General features: G+C 42.9%; 1 long non-coding RNA gene across 1 annotated transcript; it reads right to left on the bottom strand.

Annotated features, from left to right (window-relative positions):
- Positions 1 to 4,628: 4,628 nt before the first annotated feature.
- Positions 4,629 to 8,764, bottom strand: LOC139679106 (uncharacterized). Its single transcript, XR_011699138.1, has 3 exons — positions 8,709 to 8,764; positions 7,473 to 7,569; positions 4,629 to 4,794 (listed from the first exon to the last, which is right to left on the bottom strand). It is a non-coding gene; the product is annotated as an uncharacterized lncRNA (long non-coding RNA).
- Between the last annotated feature and the right edge of the window lie 2,565 nt (positions 8,765 to 11,329).

The following is an 11,329-nucleotide window of genomic DNA, read 5'->3' as shown; positions in this document are numbered from 1 at the left end:
TCGAGGTTCATTTTTGTGCCAATTCAGCTCAAAATAATTTTTATTTCCCACTAAACAGAAATAAGAAGGTCATGCTAGAGGCTGGCAGCAGTATTTTGATGTTTCCCGGATAAAGAATGGCCCTTGAACCTGTACATGAATTAAAAATAAGAGCTTCTTGCATACTGCCTGCTCAAATTACATGGATTTTCTTTAAGATTAGGGCACACATTGTAAGAGCAGCATATAATTTTTCTGCATAACAATTTTTCTCCAGTTGAAAGGTATCCCATAATATCATCAGCATCAACAGGAACAGACACATGAATTTCAGCTAGACAAAGCTGATGTGTTTGGTGACTTTATTCCCATTAAAAAGCAGTTTTCAGGTATTGAGAAGTTACATGAAAATTGAAAAACAATCTGGCAATTCATTCTTTGACCACAAAGTCCTAGACCAAAAGGGGTTGCACATGTCTCTTTACCTTTCTCAGCCATCACCACACAAGCAGTGAACCCCCAAGGTTCCCTAAGGTTCCCTGTGCACTGCTGGAGACCTGAGTGGCTCATCGGGGTGAACTGTTACAAAAAAAAACCCCAAATTTTGCAGGACAGGTCTATTTTCATGACTCCTTTCCATTCCTGTTAACCAGCACATTCCAATGGAATCAATCTTGCCACAAAGTTCTTGACCTGCTCTACCCACAAGCAGACATGATCTGCTGGAATGGGAATAATAAAGTCTATCACAAAATCAATGCTGCATTTTTCTGCACTTAGTTTATCTCTTTCATTGATTACACCATTAAAAACTGCTGAAGCACAGCTACAAGAGAAGATCTAAACATTGAAGAAGTTATAAATCCATGTGGTAAAGATAATGTTCCAGACCCTCAGCTGCCAGATGTCAAAATGTAATTTTTTAAAGCCATAAATTTAACTAAAATATGAAGTTCTACATTTTTTATGAGGTGCAAAAACCTGCTTTCAGTTGTAGCATATTATATGCAGATATTCTACAAACATTAATTAAATTCAACTAAACCCACATTTTATCATTTAATACTTAAGCAGCATTCAAAATTTTACACATTAAATTGGTTTTGAATAAAGCAAAAATTACAGGATTAGATGATTATAACATTTGCACAAAGAAAACACCAAAATTTCTCTGAGATTCAACTCAGTATTTTACTGACAAAAAGATCACAAATATTCCTGGAATCACCACTGCATATGTGGCTGGAGCCCTCTTGAAGAATTACTCAACTACCCTAACACTAATAAGTAAAATAAAAGCTGATGAAAGTAACCACAAGATTTTGCAGGGCAATCTGCCTAAATTTCTCAACAACAATTCCAGAACTCACAGTTACACATGCTGGTTTGGATTTATTTTATATTCTATCATCATAATCACAGCTACATGGCTGCAATCCACCACAGAAATGATATTCCGGGGTGGGGAATCTGTATCTGCGAGCTCCATAATTGCCTTTTTATTGCACTCCTGGAGTTAGAATTTCTGAAAAAAATTAATATTGCCATCATGTTCATAAAGAATATTAATAGGTTGGAGCAGAGCAGCCCTGGAATGTACCGCAGAGCATTCAAATTAAAACCGGCACTGGCAGGGCTGGCAGCACCATAAACTCGGCACCAAATCACCCCATTGGCCGCACCAAACATGGCTCGCAGCCACGGCACAGAACCCCACAGAGCCCTGCATGAGGCTTTATCAGAAACAAAGGTGTAAACATAAGAGCTTGATCACTATTTCAGCCTGAGAAAATAATTTATCTTTGTTGATCCTTCATAATGATCTCACAGCTGCCAAAGAACATGACAGGAGGAGCAGAGCCCCACCAGCTCCAACTCCTCGTTCCTCCATATCAGTATTCTGGACACGACTCAGAGCAGAGACCACTGCCTGGGGTTTGTTTTCTTGGGAGAAAGACCAGAATCACAGATAGAGATATTTTAAGGCTGGAAAAGAGTTCCAAGATCATCAAGTTCAACCTGTAACCCATCACTACCTTGTCAACCAGACTAGAGCACTGAGTGCCACATCCAGTCATTCCTTGAACACCTCCAGGGATGGGGACTCTACCACCTTCCTGGGCAACCGCTTCCAATGCCTGACAATCCCTTCCATGAGGAAATTCTTCCTGATGTCCAACCTGTACCTTCCCTGCCACAGCTTGAGGCCATTTCCTCTCATCCTGTTGCTAAACTTGTGACCAAACTGCTCACAATTCAAATGAAAAGTTCCCATCCCGCATAAACTTACTGACAGTGTAAGTTCATTGTGCTTTCCTGGCTATGAATCAAGGTCAGAGATTTCCACCAGCAAAAACTCTGTCAAAAGAACAGACCAAAGAAAATTTTCTTTAAATTTACTTTGCTTAAAGTGGAAACGTTCAAATGGTGTAAGAGGCTGCACAGCAATGCCAGGAGACTCAGCAGCCTTTTTATAATTGGAGAAATAGGAGAGGATGGAGAAATACCGGCCACAAGGATGACAAACTTCTCTGTGCCTTTTCCCATTTCCTGGCAGAGGGAACAGTGGGCATATACCCTACATAAAGCAGCACCAGGTATCTGTTGGAAAAACATTTGCTGTAATTATCCTGCGACAGCCTTTGACTTTAGAATTGCAGTCTTTTTAGCCACTGTGTATTTGCAATTCTTCACTCATTTATGCCTAGTCAAAACCAACCCCATCCCACATGTCTTTTCCCAAGAGACTTTCAATATTCATGCCAATTAATGCAGGAGTTCCAGCAGGTGAGTTGCTCCTCTCTCCTCCTGGGAATGATACATTCAATTACTGCCAGGAGATGTATGTAAGCAGGGCAGCAAAACACAAATTCTTTTTATTTCTGCTCCACGCATCACTGGGTATTTTCAACTCATTTTTATGCAGAGGATTTTTGTTTTAGAAAAATACAGCTACTTGCTCCCTTTCTGTGCAGCACACTGGGCATTTTTAAAAATAATTTAGATTACACTGGAATTTTTCTGCCTCTAATGACCTGGTGAGCGATGCCAGCCTGTGCTTTGGACATCTGTTCCTGAGGGAGGTCTGCACAGGGTTGGAGCATTAATATTGTACATCCTGCCAGGTCATGCACAGGTGTGTTTCAAAGCACTGGTGTGTAATTTGCACAAAGCAGGATCCTCAGGAGATTAGTGCCTGATCTACAACCAGCTGAGTGATTATCAAAATATAATAGCCTCTCTTTAAACTTCTGGGTGTTTAGAATAACACAGAAATCAGCCTCCAAGCTTGTTTGAGCTCAGAAGCCAGTGAAGCCCCTTTTCTCAATGGAGAAATTGTGCCTGTGGGAGACGATGTGCTTTTCCTTCCAACCCACATGGAATTAAGTCATATTTACACTGAACACACAGCCTTCTGTATGTGAAAACTCTTGGGCAGCCTTGGACCTTAATGATGTGTGCAATGTCATGTTTAACCTCTCATGTCAAGCTCCTGGTCCTACTCCATATCTAAATGAATACAGAGAACTTCCAAAATCAGAAAGCAGAAGAATATACCATGAGCTTGATGTGCAGTTGATGGAAGTCAGAAAAAAAATCTTTTTCCTCCAGTGGGCAGGACAGTCACTGAATTGTTGGGCCAGAAGAGGCTCCTTCAACCTTCTGCTCATAGAACGGTCGATGCTGAATTCTGGCCAGGTACTTAAGGCAGTTGGGTCTTGACAACCACCACAAGTAGGGAGTCCAGAAGCCCCTGGGCCATGATTCAGTAATCCCCATAGCCAAAATCTGTTCCTCTAGAACCTCCCCTCTTTCACTTTACAGCTTTCATCTCCCCTTCTTCATCTGTGCATCAAAGCACAGTGCCTGGCTTTGTCTTCTTTGACCTCTTCACAGACACTGGAAGGGATCTGCTCCCAGATCCCCCAGAAACTCTCTCCTCTCCAGACTAAAAAAGTCCAGTTCCCTCAGCGTTTCTTTGCAGGGGAAGTGCTCCAATTGCCTGGGAACACTGAATGTACACAGTTTATTACATTTCTGATTAGCTTTCCTAATAATCTGCTGCTCAGCCAATTCCCTTCCACAGCCTCACAGCTCAGTGGTGCCAGAGCCACAGACACTGATTTTTCTTGCCTTTTTTTTGAAAAATCAACAAGGTCCCACTGCGGTGGTTGCATAAATTACTGTGTCTTCATGGAGAAGGTTCCAAAGTGTGGTTCCAAAGTGACAGGTTCTGGGCTTTTCAGAAATCTGGACCAGTGGATTTTGTCATGCCCTGAACAGGATGGGGTCACAGGCTCAGCTGATGTGAGAGGCCACAGCACTGTTATTCCTAAGGAATTCTAGTATTTCTTACTCTAGCTGAGGATTAGCCCAGCAGTTCTTCATATGAAAGAAGCCAGCATTTCAAATCACAAAGTTGTTATTTTGGCAGCTTATCTCTGCATACAGAAAGCAATTATTGCTGGAATGCATTCACTTTTTGTTCAGCTTCGTTTTAAAGATTTAGCACCCCCTCCACTCCACTGCTGTCCCTGGATTGCTAAGAGAACACTGTAGCAGAATCATCAGATGGGAACACATAGGTAAAGAGAAAAACAGCAACATTTTCTTTTGAGCATTAGCACAGAGAAATCCTGACTACAGTACCTGAGAACATACAAGTCATCTGCGGAAGCTGCAGACCCTGATGAGGTCTGACTTCAGTTTCCTCTTCTCCAGCTGAACAAGCCATGTGACCCACATAATTTCTTCAAGCTTTGTTCTTTCAAAAATCCTCAGTCCAAACCTCTAGAAATGTGGAGCTGCAAAAGGCTGCACAAAAAAAAAAAAAAAAGAGCAATTCACATCAGCAAAGTGATTAACCAGCCATCCCTGAACCTCAGAGCCAGATACAAGTGAAGGATGGTTAAATAACCTGTTTTCCACTCCTGCTCAAGGTACTGTTGATTTTATTCTCTGAACTCTTAACCAGGTAGAAGTCATGGCCACCATGCCAGAGAAATCAAATCAAACACAAAGGAGAGAGTTTGAGAGAGTATAGAGTTTGTCCTCCTCTCATCATTCATTTTCACATTTGGTGAAAGGAAGGCAAGGGCTAAATAGCATTGGCAAAAGTTTCATCTTTCTGATAATGTTATCAGTGTGTCTGCCATGTTCTTAATATAATAGAATTCCTTTTTCCTCTGTGAAGCCTGAGCTCTCACATCCAGTGTGACTGCACAGTGGAATTAAATACCAGCTGAGCTCCATGGGTTCACTCGCACAGTCCCTTCCCTTCCCAAGAAATTCATTTTTTTCAGAGACTTTTCATTTTCAACTCAATAAGAGCTGAAATGAAGGCACAGAATGTTTTTAACCCATCCTGGATACAGAGTAAGTAAAATCCATATATGCACAGACAGCATTAATGCAAAATTCAGGAATGTTTGCCTCAGCAGCTGCTATTTGAGCAAAGGTCTGAAAAACTGGTTTGTATTTTTACCCTCATTCCAAACTCCCAGGATGAACTTTCTCTTGCTCCTTCTGTCCTGCTCCTGTCATGGGGTGGGTACTGAGGACTTTAGAAGGACCCAGCTCATTTTGAGCCCCTTCAGAGGACAAAGGGGCATGTCACAGATGCAGAAATGCTGGAGGGGAGTGAGTCATGAGCCTGTGGAGAGGCAGGCGATGTTCCTTACAGAGAGAGGGTTTGGGGTTACAAAAAGCTTCCTGAATGATGAGCCTGACATGATCCTTCCTGCTACATAAACAAAAAATGGCATGTTTGATTCTCAAGTCCTTCTTCACTTTTTTCCTTTTATATAAGTGTATATATCTAGATGAGACAGAATTTCCCTGAAAAATACTAAGCTTGTGCAGTTTGAAGTGGAAATGTTCTGATGAACCCTGGACCAGGCTGGTTTGATGCCTGAAAGCTTTGATGTGTCCTTGGATCAGGGTAGTTCTGCAGTTTAAAACAGTTCTACCAATTTCTCTTTTCTTTTACTTTCTTTGTATCAACAGCAAGTCTCCCACCATTGAAGAAGTGAAGAAGAGCTGTACAGCCATGGCAGAAACCAGCAAGAGGAAGGAACATTTAGATGCAGGTGATCATCCCATGCAGAGCTTCAAATGGTGGGAGAATTCAGCTGTGTCCATTAGTGAGACAGATCAGGTTAAATGGCGCATTAACAACCTGCTCTAGTGGAAAGTGTTCCTTCGCATGGCAGGAGAGGTGGACAAGATGGTCTTTAGGTCCCTTCAAACCCAAACCATTCTATGATTCTGTGAAGCCACTGCACAGGGTTTAGACCATGAACAGAGCATGAGTTTGCTCATTTTAAACTGTTTTACTAGACTCAAAATATGGTGTCAGCAGTAAAACTCTGAGTAGGATGATGGATAACACTCCTTGCTCGTCCATCCTGCAGTGCTGCTGCCCCTGTGCCAATGTACTGATCCACGGAGACAAGAGAGGGCAAAGCTACAAGCTGAAACAGGCTGACTCGACATCCTGTTTTAGGTTATAACATAATTCAACATAAAGTTCCCCCTTAAAAATATAACAACTTGCCAGTGCTATTGCTGTTAACACCATGAGTTCAGTCACCTACCCAGCAGGAACTTTCCTCTCCCTGCCCTCCAAGAGTTAGAAACATCTTGGAAATGTCTGAAAAATAATGCACATATTTACCAAAAGTAAAACAAGTCCCTGTCTACATGAAACACAAAAAACTCAGAAAATTTTTCCTGCACCACCAAAGTCCCTGTAATTGTTCCATATGATCCACAGTTGAATGAATTTTCAAGTGATTGCCCTCTTAACTCTGTGATTGGCAATGAAAGCCCATAAACTCTCCAAGTATTCAGTTTAGAGATAAAATATCAATATAAGCATAAATGATTTAAAAGAAAAAGAAGATAATGCAACATGAAAGATGAATAACCACATGGTTCATCCCAAAAATCTGTTCAAAATATATTCCACAGTTCAGGCCTGAGACAATGAATATCCCTGCCCCAGCTCTCCATGTCCTGCAATGCAAAACCAAACTAATGTGTTTTTGGAGGATTTCCTAATTTTACGGAGATGCCTCATGGATGAAACACCCAATTCATTTATTTTATTGACTTTAAAACTTTACAGGAAACAAGAACTATATTTTAACTCTCATGAGCTAAAATGTCTGTTTTATCATCACATCCAAGCTGGGATTTTATTTTACCTTCACATATGTTTTCCTGGTGAACCCTGAGGAAGCTGCATATAAAGGGGGGCAAGGAGTGAATACTTTTCTACCCACATGGAAATTCAAGGTTTCAACTGTTTTCAAAACCCAGCGACCTCAATACACTGTTCCTCAACCCCAAAAAGTCAGAAGCAAAAGTTCTGCTGCAGGGTTGGAGCAGTTAAAAGTTGTTGGCCCTGACACCTTATGGGTTGAAGGGTGCTGGACCCCAGACCCAAAGGGTACTAGAACCCCCAGTGACAAAAGGTGCTGGAACCTCACCTCACATATGCTGCTGCTGGAGGAGATGTTTCATTTCATTCCTGTCAGGCACTACAGGACCGGCTTCCCAAGATGCAGCTAATTATACAGGATTTATCTGTACGAAAACATGAGGATTAAGCAGGCAGGAAAGCAGCTGAAATTTATTTGGAGGTTTTGTTTAATAAAAGGTATAAAACCCAGAATTTGTACAGAAACAAATCATTTCTGAAACATGTATCTAAGGGTAAGGAGGGGAGGAGATTAGCATTAAGGTTTTTCCTGTTCTCTCATCCTTCCATGCTGCTGCCAAGGGGGAGAAAAAAAAAAGTAGATATGAACTTGTGCAGCAAGGAGCTGATACTCCTGGTAGACAGAAACTGCTGCTCCTCCCATTTCTCCTGAGCCCACAGTACTCACAGAGATGCAATTAATTCTCTCACGATCCTGTGTTGTGTTCCAGATGTTTAGTTCATGAGGAGGTCAGGCCGCACCAAGCAAGATCCAACCCCATTACTCAAACCTTGAGATGATAAAACCCTCTCAGAGTGCTGATATTTTAATGCCCCCTCCCGAGGTTCAGCAGGAGGGGATCAATACAGGCAGGAGGGAGGCACACACAGGTGACTCCATAGACAGGTAAAGGTCTGTGCAGCTCCTGATTGGTGAGATGATGAACCGAACCCCTCTGTGCTGAAGGCAGGGTTGAGACCTTCAACATCACCCAGCACTTCCACACAAAATGTCCTGTGGTGTTACAACAACTGGTAACTGAACTGCTCTTTCCTCATGCTGGATGAGATCATGGCTCTCCCACTCGTTGCAGTGAGACGAGAATACCCAAAGAGTTTGTTTTGGTGGATTTTTTACCTACTGAGTGAGAAATTCCCGCTATAAACATTTCCAAAACACAGCTTTTAATCCTGACCTTTTAATTTATTCCTCTTAATTTTGGCAAAGAACTCCTGTAGTCCCGTTGCTTATAAAAACTCCCTAAATTCTTTCCCTGCATTCCCTTCTCCTGCAGTTTTTAATGACACTAATTAATTAGTGTACATGGATCGTGGTGTGTAATGCACACGAGGAGAATCTGGCGGCCCGTCATCCCTCATGTCTGTGCCTCCTTTGCATGAGAGCTTTGTAATAAATCAGTCTCACAATGGGTAGGTTCAGCAGCTTCCACTGGTACACCAGAACTTAATTCCTCATATACCTTTTCATCATGTTTACACTCTATCACCTGATTGAATAACTCACTTTACTTAGGGAGTGTCTCCATTGACTTCTCTAGAGCTCAGCACTCCTCTGGGAAGATCCACAGAGACTCCACAGGCACTGGAGCCACAGCAACTCTTGTCAGCACCTGCTCAGCATCTCAGGTTCCTGGAAAGCAGCTCTGCCACAGAATGATGCATAAGAAACAAAATAGAAGAATAATAGAATAAAACTGTCCACAGTTCACTCTCCCTTCTTCACTGCCACTAACATTCCAAGGAACCGAACTTGGAAAAATTGCAAGTAGCTGCATTGGCAAGAGAACAGGTTGATACTGATTTTACAGGCAGCTGTTTTCTAAAAAGCGTTCATGGTATTATAATTGTCTTACAAACCCATTTGTGGGAGAAAGGCCCAATATTTCTTCTGCATTTAGACTGCAAGCTCTGAGACACGAGGTCTGTCTGAGGTTTCATTCTGCATAGTGCTTATAGTGGGAACAGAATATAAATAAGTTAAAAAAATACAGATATCCTTAAAGTTGATGGTAAAAATAACTTTTTGTATAGAAAACCTTAAAAAAAGCAGATCAGCAGGGCCCCTTACTGCCTGGGACAAGCCCACACTGTCAGGTGTGGAAAATGTCCTAGAAAAGTTTTTAGCTGCAATTTGGAGAAGGTTGAGAGGAAACCTCACAGCCCTTTCCAGTATCTGAAGGGGACTACAACGAAGCTGGAGAGAGACTTTGCATCAGGAACTGCACTGATAGGACAAGAAGGATTGGGTTCAAACTGAAAGAGAGTAGGTTTAGATTGGATGTTTGGAAGAAACTTTTCCCTGTGAGGCCCTGACACAGCCTGCCCAAAGAAGATGTGGCTGCCTCTCTCTGAAAGTGTTTGAGGTCAGATTTGACAGAACTTGGAGCAACCTGGGCTAGCAGAAGGTGTCCCTGCCCATGGCAGGGAGTGGAGCAAGATGAGTTTTAAGGTCTCTTCCAACCCAAGCTGTTCTGGGATTCTGTGAATTTACAATGGGACACTCAGCTTGAATTTGCCATCAACTTTCACCCCCCAAGCAGCCCCAGCACAGCCCTTTCTGCTTCTCAGCTGATACATCCCTCACTCAATTACACAATCACTGAACTTTCTTGCTGCTACATTTTCAGCTCACGTTGTAGATCCTTTAGAGGGAAAAGTTGCTTTCTATTTGATCTTTCCTTTTTTGTTGCCAAGAAGGAGATATTGGTACTAAAGAAGGTGAGAGGAAGGTGGAAGGAGCAGTGAGCACTCCCCCGGGAGTGCTGATCACAGTGCTGTACACCAGCAGCAAGAGCAATGGGAAAACAAGGAGGGAACAGATAATTCTGGAACAGATGGTGGGAGACAGGACAGGGACAGCCACCGGCAAGCTCTGTGTGGAGCTGTGTGGCACTGCAACCAGCACAGCCAAGGGGCCATGGGGAGAGACACCCCACTGCTGTGACAGCAGGTCATAGGGGCCTCAGGGTTATGAAGGGATGTGCAAGTAACACCAGAGGTCGTACTGAGAGTTCTTACATGAGCTGCTCAGCATGGAAATGTAACCACACAGATGTCCCACTCACTGCAGGACTCACCAGTACAGGGAAAGTAGAGGTGGATGAGACATCACTCAGTCTGGGCATCTCCTGCCACTCTCCAGAAGGGCTCAGAGCAGTTTTCTGACTTGAGAGAACTGAGATGATGATTTTGGGTCAGCAAATGTGTGTTGTAAATAATGAAATACAAAGCCAGTAAAAGAACGGGCCAGGCTGAAGCTCAGTGACGCAATAAAGACCTGAGCAGATACAGCTGCACAGTTGGCATGATAAAATTTTCAGTGCTGTGCTGGCATTTCTCAGCTCCTGGTAAAAATAGCACCACTGGTGTGGGAGCAGGAATGGCAAAGCCTGGGAGAAAATTTCAGCATTGAACAGGCATTAAAAATAAAACAGCCCACTGGGAGCGGGGATTGAAAAGCCACAGGGAGAGGAATGAGGTTTGTGTGTGTGTGACAACAGCAACAAAATGCTGTGAAAAGCTCTTGCTGAGCAGGTCTGGAGCTGCTTGCCCTGCGTTCACTGGGACAGATGAGTGACAAAGCCATGTCCAGGTGCCATGAGTGGCCAAGCCATGGGACCACCATGGGGTCAGAAGTAGGGTGACAGTCACATCTTCCTACACCACATGCAACGACTGTGTTGGATTATTTGACAAAAAATCCTGGTTTTGGATTAAAAGATTGGAGATCAATAACCACTTCCGACAATGCATCTGACAGGGAAGAGTAAATACACTGAACCAAAAGTTTTCCCAGAGTAACAGTTGCAAAACTGTGACTTAATATATCTGAAAATTTGTGAGGCTGCTGACATCACACAGAACTTCTATAAACACATTTCTGATGTAAGGCATGGTGATTGTCAGAGGAAGAATCAGCGATGAACAACAATGCCATCACCTCCTGCTCCAACCCCCACTTGTGGCTGATATTCCAGGAGGTGGCTTTGAGCTCAAGGCCAAGAGATGGATGTGAGCTTGTCCCCTCAGCTCCATCAACCAGGTCTTTCCTGCTCTGAGTTAAGGTACAGAAATCCCCATCTTCAGTCTCTCGCAGGCATTTGGCAGTACAGGACTCCCTATGAG

Source organism: Pithys albifrons, chromosome 15, assembly GCF_047495875.1.
Source record: "Pithys albifrons albifrons isolate INPA30051 chromosome 15, PitAlb_v1, whole genome shotgun sequence".
NCBI classification, from domain to species: Eukaryota; Metazoa; Chordata; class Aves; order Passeriformes; family Thamnophilidae; genus Pithys; species Pithys albifrons.
Note: the sequence above shows the minus strand (reverse complement) of the source record. Positions and strands in the feature narration are given on the sequence as shown.